We start from the raw sequence: 14,180 nt of genomic DNA on the forward strand, positions 1-14,180 counted from the left end.
TTTCTGCCCCTCCCAGTCATACCCATGTCCTCCTGGCTCTCGCCATTTGCTTACTCTGGATCCCAACACTGGATGTCTCAGACCCGGGGGAATATCTGGTCTCTTGGGAACACTCTCTTGGGAATGGGCAACCCACACAAAAGCCTCAAATCTTTCCCACAGTCCCTCTCCATTGGGTTTAAAGGAGATTTTGAAGTTGTACCTGGATTCAAATGCAAACCCAGCTGCTTTTCCAGCTGTATCCTCTGGGGAAAGTCACTTAATTCCATTGTACTTACTTTCTTCTTCAAAAAAGAATAATACCAATCTCATAGGTATGTTGTGAAAATTAAAGAAGATAACCTTTGTATGTATTCAGCACAGTCCCAATCACTTAGAATCCTCTGTAAATGATGCTATTATTAACATGTAAATTACAGAAAGAGGTCAGTTCACGTGTATTGACTGGCCCCTCAACCTGGATAAATAATGTTCACAATATTATAGAAGACATTTTTGTCTTCTCTATATCAATAGATATATAGCTTTCACCATGGGTGCTGGCCACAAGAGATATTTACTCACTTACTATTTGTCAAATATCAGTTGTTAAGTTTAACCTTTGTGCCTTGACTGGACTTTAAGATCTACATGTACAAAGTATGTGTTCTGTGCCAGATATTGTGTAAACGCATTACACCCATCACATCACTTAAATCAAATAAATCATGATTATCCTTGTTTTACAGAGGAACAAACTGAGACTCAGATTCAGAAACTCGCCCAGGCCAGTTCTATGACTAGAAGTGGCACAGCCAGAATTTTAGCCCAGAGCTGCTTGACTTCCTAGCAAAAGGTCTAACTAAGTACAGTAAAATTGCAAATTCACATTCCTTAGTTCATGATCTGAGCAAGTTCCACCCAAAAGAATGGATATCGAGAGAAGTTTCAATAGTAGCCTAAATCTATATGACTCAATTTGAAGGAAATTGAGCTGAATTAGAAAAAATGAGGCTTTATACAGAGAAAGACAGATACCATATGGTTTCACTCTTATGTGGATCCTGAGAAACTTAACAGGAACCCATGGGGGAGGGGAAGGAAAAAAAAAAAAGAGGTTAGAATGGGAGAGAGCCAAAGCATAAGAGACTGTTAAAAACTGAGAACAAACTGAGGGTTGATGGGGGGTGGGAGGGAGGAGAGGGTGGGTGATGGGTATTGAGGAGGGCACCTTTTGGGATGAGCACTGGGTGTTGTATGGAAACCAATTTGTCAATAAATTTCATTAAAAAAAAAATAGAAAAAAAAAGAAAAAAAAAAAAGAAAAAATGAGGCTTTGACCAGAAGAAAGTTCTACTTAAAATTGAAAGACAATAGGGGCGCCTGGGTGGCTCAGTCGGTTGAGCGTCCGACTTTGGCTCCTAATCTCGTAGTTCATGAGTTCGAGCCCTGCGTCGGGCTCTGTGCTGATAGCTCAGAGCCTGGAACCTGCTTTGGATTCTGTGTCCCCCTTTCTCTGCCCCTTCCCTGCTCATGCTCTGTCCCTCTCTGTCTCTCAAAGATGAATAAATGTTAAAAAATTTTTTTTTCTTTTTTTTTTAAATTGAAAGGCAATAGTTTCAGATTTTTTCAGACCACAATTCTTTAGGATCTTTGTTTATGATACAGCTAGGGGTAGAAGGAGCTGGTAGACGTGAGCCGCTGTTTAAAATGATATTTAGGGGCACCTGGGTGGTTCAGTAGGTTAACTATCTCACTCTTGATCTCAGCTCAGGTCTTGGTCTCACAGTTGTGAGTTTAAGACCCATGTTGGGCTCTGCACTTGGCATGAAGCCTACTTAAAAAAAATTTAAAAAGATATCTAGTTGTTCTTCAATAAACTCCCAGCATATATGACAGGATTTTGCAGCAGGCCAATGTTTTTCTCTTCTGCAAGCTGCCCACTAGATGCGAATCAAATGACCTAGACTCAAATACTTTGGAGAGAGAATAGGATCATGAAGAACCACAAATTCATTTCATACTATCAAAGGCCACATCTGTTCCCACTAAAAAGCAGGCCAGGCAAGTAACAAAAGGTAGAGTTGTTCTCCTGAATGATAATATCTTGTCTAGCCTCCAGAAAGCTCCCCTCTACCCTGATTCTGTGGAGTCTCTTGGACTCTGACTCTTACCCTTTGACCTAACCAGTCCCCTTTTCTGGAATTTACTCCATTATTTGCCATCACCCTAAGTATTAGACTCTAATCTTCTGCTAAATTATTTTTCAGATTTCACCTTTCTTCTACAGCAACTTCCTGGCACCAACTCCTCCTAATTAATGATCTCTGTTTATGGGTTTTATTTTGTTACTCACTGGCCTTTGCATGACTTTGGCATGGCTGGCTTCCCATTGTGTTTTAAGACACCATCTGTGACCTCAGATCCAGAGTCAAGCTGGATCATCTCTTTAGCTGAAGGTAAAGAAATATGAGAAATATTTGAAGGAACTGAGATGTACTACCTGAAGAAAAGAACCAAGGAGCCCATATCAAATGCCTTCACATAATCAAAGGGTTGCTAAATGAAAGAAATTCTAGATTTATTCTGTAGCTCCAGACAGGAAATTAGAACAAATGAAAAGACTGCTTTTTGCTCAAAATTAAGAATTTTCTAGCAATTACTGTGTCCAAAAATGGAATAAGCTGCTCTTATAAGTAACGTTTCCCTATAACTGAAGATATTCAAGCACAAGTTCAATAACCACTTCTTGGGAATGTTGTAGAAGAGATTCACAAATCAAATAAAAGCTAGACTAAGTACAGCTAAAGCCCTTCGACCTTTGCAATACCATCATATGAGATACTTTAATTATTTTTTTTTTCAACCAATGGATAAAAGCACAGCTCTCAATAAGCCCCTCTGGTGGTGTAACATTTCTTGAGTTCTCTTTTATTCTTTCTATGAGATGAGTTCAGAATGCTGTTAGCCCCACACATTTCTAAGACAGATGCTGTTGTGAAATGAGTAGAAACTCACATTTCTCTCCCAAACACAATGCTTTCAGTGTCACTTTCAAGAAGAAGCAAGGGAGTCCTACAAGGGCTCCCTATTAGAATCTCAGGAGAAAGCTCTGAGTATCAAAAACTGAATCCTAGCTATTATGGAAGAACACAGTTTGTTTGTTGCCTGTTTCTCATCTCCGATGGAAAATGTTTTTGATTTCAAGTTACAATCATTTAAAATGTCAAAACTTTCTTCACAGCATATAACCTGAGGCTATATTCAGAAACCAAATGAAATTCCATGGAAACCACTTACACCGCTCAGTGGATTGCAAAACCTCTTTTAACTGCTCCTTGCTGAAGAAATTTAGAACACAAGTAGAGTGATGCTCTCTTAGGTCAGTCACTGAACTTTACTGCTTCTACTCCAACTGAAACATGAAAGGGGACCCCCGCGGCATTCCAACACCTCTACCTTAAGATGCTTTAAATGATTCTTCAAGCTGTAAATTAAGATATTTCATGGAAAAGGTTTTTATCACTGTAAAGTGTCTCCTTAAAGAACTACTCCACTTCCATTTGATGGAATACTACACAGCCATTAGACATTATGTTCATAAAGAGTTTATAATAGCATGGAACAATACTAATGTCACTTTTGTCAAGTAGAAAAAAAAGCAACTACATACAGTCTACTAATGAACAAAAGCCACTTATTAGAGACTGTAGTCTTCTGGTCAGGATGCTGCCAAAAGTCCTATCCTTCATCCCCTGTGCTCTAAATGTACAAAATCATTGATAAAATATAATAAAGGAAAACCAAAAGATATAGGTGGTTCAACCATAAGTACGTTCATGGACTACTGATGGGACAGAAATGCAAAATCTAGACAGGACTGAAATCTCAGAACCAGTGGGCTCTGGGTTCAATCATGGCAGCAACAGCTAAGTGTGTGTCTCACTCAGAATACAAGGAGATGGGGTCACAAGCCAGGATCACTGCTTCAAGTTAGAGTGGCTTCTATCAGCCTCTTCACTCGAGAAGAAGCACAAAAATAAAAATAGCTCAGCCCAACCTCTGCAGCAAGTGCCTCTCAACAGACATTGAGTTCAGGAAGGCAAGTGGAACCAGGCACCAACTCAAGCTACCCTCTCTCTGTGATGGATCCACAAGATCCCAGTATCACCCTGTATTATTAGGCTCTTAGGGCTGCCATAACAAAGTATCACAAACCACAAACAAACAAGTGAATGAAAATAGAAACCGACTCTGTATACAGAGAACAAAAACTGGTTGTTGCTAAGGGAAAGGGGATGGGGGGTGGGCAAAATAGGTGTAGGGGATTAAGAAATACAGACTACCAGTTATAAAATAAATAAGTCACAGGGATGAAAAGTACAACATAAGGAATGCAGTCAATAATGTTGTAATAACATAACATGATGACCACACTTACCGTGGTAAGCATTGCATAATGTGTAGAATTCTCAAATCACTATGCTGTATGCCTGAAACTAATGTAACATTGAATGCCAACTATACTTCAATAATAAAAATTTTGTTTTTAAGTATCACAAACCTGGGGCATCTGGGTGGCCTAGTCAGTTAAGCATCCAACTCTTGATTTTGGCTCAGGTCATGATCTCATGGTTGATGGGCTCAAGCCCTGCATTGGGTTCTCTGCTGTCAGCTCAGAGCCCACTTCAGATCCTCTGTCCCCCTCTCTCTCTACCCCTCCCCTGCTCGTGCTCACTCTTTCTCTAAAATAAATAAACAAACATTAAAAAATAATTTTAAGGTATCACAAACCAGATGGCTTAAAACAACAGAAATTTATTCTCTCACAGTTCTGGAGGCCAGATATCCAAACTCAACATGTCAACAGGGCCATGGTCCCTCTGAAGGCTCTAGGGAAGAATGTGTCCTTACCTTGTCTTGCTTCTGGTGCCTGCGGGTGTTCCTTGGCTTATGCCAGCATAACTCCAATTTCTACCTCCATCTTCATATAATTGCCACAGAGTGTGGCTCTGTGTCCAAATCTCCTTCTCCTTTCTCTAATAAAGATATCAGCCACTGCGTTAAGGCCCATCCTAACCCAAGATGATTTTAGCTTACCTCAATTACACCTGTAAAAACCCTATTTCCAAACAAGGTCACATTCATAGGTACCAGGGATAGAATTTCAACATATCTTCCTGGGGGACACAGTTCTACCCACAATATACCCTGAGGCAAGAATCCCTACCGTTGGCTTTCCTGGGCCTGGCTCTGACTTGGAGACCCAGAGAGCTAGATGAAGGATATCCAAAACCACTAGAGAAAAACAAACAAAATTAAAACCCCTCCACTCAAAGTGAGTATAGAAATAAAAATTTCAAATGCATGGGGAAACAAACCAAAAAAAGAAAAAAAGCCAAAGTATAAACAACTTGAACACAAATTTACTCTGATTTGAAACTTATTTTATAAAAATATCAGATGAAGTCTTTTAAATTAAGTACATTAAGGAGGATAAATGAAGTTGTCATGTCCATTACAAAGTACAAGGAATTAATAAGCAAGCAGAAGTCAAACAAGAACAAGAGGCTATGAAAAATTATCAATTAAGTCTGAAAAATACATTATGGTTATTGAAATTAAAATGCCACAACAGGAGGGGCGCCTGGGTGGCGCAGTCAGTTACGCGTCCGACTTCAGCCAGGTCACGATCTCACGGTCCGTGAGTTCAAGCCCCGCGTCAGGCTCTGGGCTGATGGCTCAGAGCCTGGAGGCTGTTTCCAATTCTGTGTCTCCCTCTCTCTCTGCCCCTCCCCAGTTCATGCTCTGTCTCTCTCTGTCCCAAAAATAAATAAACATTGAAAAACACAATTAAAAAAAAATGCCACAACAGGATAAATTCTGGACTGTTCCCAGTTGAGGAGAGAATTCATTATTTCAAAGATAGTCACCCTGAGGTGAGGAAGTCACCCTGAATATGACACAGAAAGACAAAATTACTTTAAAAATTAGGACAGCTGGGGCACCTGGGTGGCTCAGCCAGTTAGGTGCCTGACTCTTGATCTCAGGGTCCTGAGTTCAAGCCCTGCAATGAGCTGCACACTGGGCCTTAAAAAATAATAAACAAACAAACAAATAAATAAATAAATAAAAATTACACAGCTAAGAAATATGGAAAGAGAATGAGAGTCTCTGGTATTTAACAAGTGGGAATCTACAAAGTACAGAATGGAGGAACTGACAAAGAAGCAATATCCAAAATGATACTTGCTGACCACTTCAAAGTGAAAGAGAGATGTGAGTTCTCAGAGAACAATGCCTTCTGATGAATAAAAATAAGCCCATATTGGTAGGAAATGGAGGATAAAGAAATAACCTCAAAAAGGGCCAGAGAGAAGACACAGATTACACACAAATGACCAAGAAGTAGTCCTCGACAGGATTTCTAAGCCACAGCCATGGATGGCAAAAGACAGGGCGGTGGTACCTACAAAGTGTCAAGGGAAAGTATGTATCAATCTAGAATTTTATACCCAGTTAATCACTCATTCTACTGTGATAGCAAAATAAATATTTTTCTAACCATAAATGACCAAGAATGCATATGCCCCACAGATACTCTCTAAAACAACTACCAAAGAATTCATTTTAACAAAGAGAAAGATGAACCCATAGGAAGAACACGAAAAAAAGAAACAACAAAAAAAGAATGAACACACGTAAAAAGATGTATTAATATTGATAAGTGAAATTAACTATTGGCTGTAACCATAATTATTACTGACTGTAAACAATAACAAAACAATACCAATAATTGGTGTAAGTCAAAAGGGGGTAAAACTACAATTTGAAGCAATTATAGCAGGAAGGTGGGATGTTCAATGAGTAGTTACACTGTGCTAGGATTCTGAGAAGAAAGCAGAAATGCCAAAGAAACTTAGAATCACTGAGTATACATGGAAAAAAGACTGGAAAGAAATACAATAAAATGTTAACAATGGCTGTCTCAGAAAATAATAGTCTTTTTTCTTTCCTTCTCATTCTCTGCTGTATTAAATTTTCTAAAACAAATATATAGTCCTTTCATGAAGAGAAAATGTATCCTCCTCTATAAAATCATTTCACATCACCTCTTTTGTCCTCCCCTAGTCCTGAAAGGATGCCCAAGCCTCAAAGGTAGAAGTGACAGTGTTGGTAATACTATCTCTGGGTGGTCAAATGGCATCTAGAACTTTGTCAAGATAATCTGACCATTTTGCACTGTTGGACGAGTGTCTTGGTTAGCTCAGGCTGCCATTATGAAATACTATAGACTGGGTGGCTTAAACAAGAGACATTTATTTTTCACAATCTAGAGCCTGGGAAGTCTAAAATCAAGGAGTCAGATGATTTGGCTTCTGGAAAGCCCTCTCTGGTTTGCAGACAGCCTTCTTCTCTTTATATACTCACATAGCCTTTCCTTGGTGCATGCACATGGGCAGAGAGAAAACTTTTTCTTCTTAAAAGGCACCAATCCTATCAGATTTAAATCCCATCCTTAGACTTCCAAATACTCTATCTCCAAATGCAATTACATTGGGAGTTAGGGGCTCAGCATATGAATTATGAGGGGACACAATCTAGTCCATAGCAACTGATATCCTGGAGATTTGCCAAACCCCAATCACTCAATATCTCCCCAAGAACCTATACAGAAAACCCTCACTTATTCAAAATAACTGCCCTAAATCCACCCTGGACTGAAGGAATGTTGCAGCCTTCTTTTTAAAATAAATAAAATGCAGTTTTATAGCATTCAAGTACAATTCTAACCTAAACCAAAAAACAAACTTGGCAAGAGGTAGCACTGGCAGTCCTGATAGGAATGAATTCAATAGGAGCTTCCCTGGCAGGCGACTCTGTACTACACAAACATAAATACCCGTGTATGTCAAGTAGTTCTAGAATGGACAATAAAATACAGTATTCCAATGTTACATCTGATATAGCAAGTCTATTCATAGGCAGAATATTTAGGCAGAAGATCTGGTCAGCAGAGGTCTGAAGAGGGTGAGGGACACAGAGCAATTTGTATAGATATGCTGTGAAAGAACCTTCCAAGCAGAAGGAACCCAAGGAGTAAAATCTCTGCTTGGCATGTTTGAGACAGAGCCAGGAGCCCTGTGTGGCTGGAATGAAGCGCTCAAGGGAGATGGTATGAGAAGGAAGATAGGGCCAGGTCCTGTAGGATTCTCAAGACTTTTAAAGGATTTGGGCTTTTACTCTGAGTGCAGTGAGGAGCCACTGAGGAGGGACAGGATCTGACCTAGAGTTTCACTCTGTGTGCCTAGAATAGTCTCTACCAGGCAGAATGGAAGCAGAGAGACCAGGTGAGGGACTCTGCAGTAATCCAGGGGCAAGTGGTGGTGGCTTATCCATGGGCATAATAAACGAAGGTTGAAAAGTGGCTGGATTCTGGATATATTCTGAAGCTGAGGTAAGGGATTCATTGATAATTACCTATGGGCTATGAGAGAAAGAGACCTAATTACACACTTGATTTTTCCACCAACCACCTCACCCCTCCAGGACATGACTAGTGTTCATAGACACCTTCTTCATCCCCAGACCACACTCTAGGAAAAGGCAGCCTGTCTATGGACTTCTAGGATTCAGAGTGTGGCTTCCCCTCTTCCAGTCCTGACTGAGGAAAGAGCCAAAGACAGACTTGGGGGGAACAAAAGCCTTGAAGAGGTACAAACTTTGACTTGAGGAACACCATCTGCTGAATATCAGGACAGGCATTAAAAAAGTCGTCCCCATCCCTTCGATTGCTTTATTCAAACCCACAGAGATTCTGCAAGGGACCTGCTATCCACAGTGCCCTGCATAATCTGTTCCTCTCCCCATCTCCTCTCCCTGCATGATAATAAAATATTTGCCAAGAGGAAGGAGAGAATTATGCACCAAAATTCAATATACTCTTTGAAAACTTTATCCCTCCCTATTTTTCCTCTGAAGAAAGGCACTGCACACATCTGCCTTACCAAGTCTATTCATAGGCAGTAATTGTCATTATTAAAACACACACACACACACACACACACACACACACACACACACACACACTGGCTCCATTCCTATCTAGTTTGTGCCTCACAGTTTCTTTTTCAGTACTAAACAACCTGGTTAACTGAGGAAGGGAATCTTTTACTACAATCCCTAACCAGATCTCAGTAGTTTAAACCCTCCTGAAGAAGAAAAAAATCACACCATCATGTTGTATCTTTCTCATATGAAAACGTCTTCTAAAATGGATTGACCAGCCAAACAGTTTAATATTTCAGGGGAAAAAAAGACAAAGAGCCATTCTAGATAAGGGGGAGGGGACAGTACTGACTATAGGCTGTTGGCAGGCTGCCATTCTGTACACATTTTTACATTTTTGAACAGTACTTACCCAATGTTCTCCTAAATCCCATTAAATGAAAACTTTCTCTAATTTTAAAATTAAATTTCCTGTATTTCCTGATGGGCTTCCAAGTTCTTCTTTTTCCCTCCTCCCCTCTGAATCCCATGGTATTTCTACAAGAGGAGAGGTATTAGCCTCCTGGACCTACTCCAGTTGGCATAATTGCCCTCAGCCTCACTTTACCCCCTTGGGATTTTCCATTGGGCATAGATTGTTTCCTTACTTCCTGTCCTGAAGTAGTGCAAGTCCTGCCCTAAAGCTGTGGCTTATGCCTCTGACCAGTCCCCTCACCACAGGGGGGCATGCTTCATTTACTCTTCAAGAATCTAAACATTGGACTCCAAACTTCTTTAATTACTTACCCCAAACATAAGCAGATTTAGAGCACTCAACTTCAACATGTTCATATTTACTTATAAAGCTATGTCCTTGCACTACTATACAAATAAGCTGCAGAATTTTTAAAAATCTAACAAAAGCAGGCATTAAAGAAATATTTTAATACTGTATATTTTAATAATGAAACAAAATAACTGAATTATTATTAATAATATTTTACTACAAACAGAAAGACTAAGTGTCTGGCATTACTTTTGCAAATCTTAGGGGGGTACCAGAATTCAAGGACATGTTTTTCAGATCTCTGTATTTGGGTACTTAATTTTGTGGGCATTCAGAACTGACATGGATGCCTACCACAGATATACATATTCCCGTGGAAAAAAACACATCACTGGCTTTACTTATGGAGCCATGTTTATTTATTAAGTATTATTATGCAAAAGTTTTGGTTGAAATTCAGCTGGTTAAGTGTCTATCTTCCCTTATGCCACTCATTTTCATTTGTAGACTAATTGGAAAATGCTGTATTTTTGTTTCACAAGTGGGGTACAAACCCACTGTAACTCTAAAAACCCACTGGACATTTGAACAGGTTAGAAAACTCTGATTGAGTTTTTTAATACACAGATATAAAATTTTTGTAGACATAACATGTATCATTTTGGGAGACAAAAGCACACACTCACAATATAGTTTCAAAATTGTATCTTTAAAATTATTTTCTATAGAAAGATTTTATTTTGAAAAAAACCTATTTCTTACTTACTTTTAAAATATCACATGTGAAGAGACAGATTAGATATATTTTCAAAAATATCTTTAGGTAGCATTGTAAGGAGGACTATTTGATCTCAACCCGAAATACTTGTGACTTCATAAAAGAAATTAAAATTAGCGACTTTAAGTTTGAGAACTCAAAAAATTTGGAATAGGATCATTGTTGAAACTCTGTGCAGTGCAAAAGATGGTCACTCCCCACCTCAATACAAAATGATAAATTTCTACTGTGTGGTATTCGTCAAGGTTTTCCATAGAAACAGAACCAATAAAGTATATTTAAAGAGAGATTTATTTTAGGGAATTGGCTCATGTCATTGTGAGGGTTGGCAAGTTCAAAATTCGTAGAACAGGCCAGCAGTCTGGACATTCAGATAAGAGTTGATATTGCAGTGTTGAGTCCAAATTCTCTAGGCCATCAGGCTAGAAACTCATGCAGGTGTCTATGCTGCAGTCTTGAGGAGAATTCCTTCTTTGGAAAACATCAGCCTTTATTCTTAAGGTCCTCTATTGATCAGATAAAGCTCACCCACATTATGGAGGGCAATCTGCTTTATTCAAAGTCTCCTGATTTAAATATTGATCACATCTACAAAATTACCCCCATAGCAACATCTAACCTGGTGTTTGACCAAACAATGCAGCACCATAGCCTAGCCCAACATTGATACATAAAATTAATCATCACGTGTGTAAACGTCCTTTTTTAAATAAATGCGTGTGTGTACATACACTTTTATAAAATTAAACACTTTGATTAACTTAGCATTCCAATGCATTCTGTGACAATACGCTGGGAGCAGATAAGCCAGCATTGTCAGCTTTCTGCATCGGGGAGTTCCCAGTCTCACTTGGGCACTGAGACCACAGTGTCAACCCATGTACTAAATGCAAGGAATGCTTACCTCCCTTTTTAATTTTTAGATTAAAACATGTAAACAAAAATTGAAATATTTTATGACCATGTGTCCATCTGGAATCCTTCGGTCTAAAGCATTAGGAAGCTATGAGGAAGAACATCTCGGCAATGATTTCAAATGTTAAAACACTAAAACAACACTTAAAAAGGTGTTACTAATGCATATTTCTAGGCGAAACTGCTGAAATTGTGACTCAGTGGAACTGGGGTACAACCCAGGGATCGGTGTTCTTAACCATCACCCCAGGGACTCTGAGATAAGTGTTTGTTGTAGGCATCACCATCAGCCTGGGTGATCACAGACCAAGAACTGGGCAAGTGCTGGCTCAGTGCCCACTATGGACCAGGAACTATGCCAAAAAATGATGCATTCCTTCCTCTCCAAAGGTGTGGGATGGGACTAGTCTCAAAGAATTAAGTTTTCTAGATTCTTGTCATTTCTTTTAATGTTTATTTATTTTTGAGAGAGAGAGAAAGTGAGAGCCAGAGCACACAAGCGAGTGGGGGAGGAGCAGAGAGAGAGGGGGACAAAGGATTCAAAGCAGACTCTACACTGACAGCAGACAGCCTGATGCAGGCCTCAGACTCACAAACTGTGAGACTATGACCCGATCCAAAGTCAGACACTTAACCGACTGAGCCACCCAGTTGCCCCTAGATTCTTGTCTTTTTAAAAGTACAAGCCCTGGGGCACCTGGGTGGCTCAGTGGGTTAAGCATCCGACTTTGGCTCAGGTCATGATCTAATGGTTCATGAGTTCAAGCAAGCCCCCATTGGGCTCTGTGCTGACAGCTCAGAGCCTGGACCCTGCTTCAGAATCTGTGACTCCCTTCTCCCTGCCCCTTTCCCGCTCACACTCTGTCTCTGTCTCTCAAAAAATAAATAAATGCTAAAAAAAATATTGTTTTAAGTACAAGCCATTATTATGAAAACCAGTAAATAATCTTTTGTCTGTGAGTCTATAAGGAGGCAATTGTTCAATAAAAATGTTCTGTGCTACCACACCCTTTCTCCTCTGCCTCTGACTGAGGGCAGAAAACCTGACTTCCAGGTACAGTTCTGCCACTAACAATACAACCTGAAGCAAGTTATTAAATCTTCTTATGTCTTGGTTTCTCTAAATATAAGGTGAGGGGGTTGGACTAATGATTTGTATAGTCTCTTCCAGATCAAACATTGTAGGATTCTGCCTGCACCTGGGAAATCAGCATAGCTCTTTCTTCTTAACAAAAGCAAGATGCATTTTCAAATAATCAAAAAAAGATAGATATCTTCAGTTGAAGTTTGTAGGCTTCCTTCATTCACTCAATTACATTTCGTCTGGTTGATATAAAATGAACCAGGCTAGTGATGCAGGTCTGGCTTGTTTCAATAGGGCCCCTGTTCTCCAGAGATCAACCGTGTCTCAACCAAGTAGAAGAAGAATAAAGTGGAAAAGTAAAACAACCCAAGACCAATCGAATTCGTGAGCCTGAGGCGCATGCAGTTTGTTCTTGGTCTGCCCCATGCCAAAACAAATGAATTTTATCAAACTCATGGAAGAAAAATAATCACCCAAACTATTGTTTAACATCCTAGAAAAAAAGCAAGCCACCTCATACATTATATTTATTTTTAATAAAAATAATCATCTTTCACTAATGAGTTCATTTTTACCATTATGCACATACATTTGAACCTTTCTGCTACTATTTGCTTGAGAATATAAGATGCTCAGTATAGACAAGGGTTCATCGGCCAGTCTTTGTATTCAGAGCCACAGCCCAGAGTGTAATTGTAAAGTGAGCGATTTGTCTCCAACGCCTCTCTGCTTTGCACCACACTCCAATAAAAATTATTACTTTTAAAATACACACAACATGTGTGATTAGTCTTTTAGACTGGCACTTTCACATACTTCCTTTCATTTGGTCCTCACAACCACCCTGTGAGGTAAACTGAGGAGATATCTCCATTTTACAGATGAGAAAACTAAGTTGCAGAGAAGTGAAGTAACTTATCTAAAGTTGCATAGCAAAACATAGCAACTGGTGACTTGCATTCAGGTTTCCTGACTCTAAGAAGGAATTAATAGGGTCCCATGATTATGGTGCCCCTGGCTGACGACTGCACACATCTATCCCCTCCAGCATTTCTCCTGGTGTGAAACCTTGCCTCCACATCCAGACTCACTTCTTTGTCCCTTTCTTTAGGGGCCTTCTTTCTGGTGCCAGATAACTAATAAGTGAACCCTTACTAAAATGTTCATGGATGCCACTGAGTTTGTATTCTTCTAGATAACATAGAAATTATCTGATAAGAGATGTCTGAAGGCAGCGACTTCACTCAAAGACTATATTCTAATGGTGGTGAACTATCAAGCCAGTCAGGAGCTGGAAATATTTTGCATATTTTGGATCAAGACAGCTCCTACTACTGTTTGAGTCATAGTCACAAAGGTCCATGGCTTGCCCTAAAGTTCTCTCATGAAGGCAGACCTATCAAGAAAACTCCCATACAGATAACATCCCACACTACTCAAATCCCAGTTGAATGTAAGTCAACAATTATTGAGCACTGACTACTTATAGGCAATGGCTTACATGATATTGAAAGTCAAGTAGCTAAAGAGTAAAATCCTTGATCAGCTACCAGGGAGACCACAAAGAGAGATGATTAACTACAAGCCTCAAGGGAGAGGCCACTGCTGGAAAAGAAATAAGTAGCATTAGCATTAAGCAGAGAAAACTA

This window comes from Prionailurus bengalensis, chromosome F2 (genome assembly GCF_016509475.1).
Source record: "Prionailurus bengalensis isolate Pbe53 chromosome F2, Fcat_Pben_1.1_paternal_pri, whole genome shotgun sequence".
Classification (NCBI taxonomy): Eukaryota; Metazoa; Chordata; class Mammalia; order Carnivora; family Felidae; genus Prionailurus; species Prionailurus bengalensis.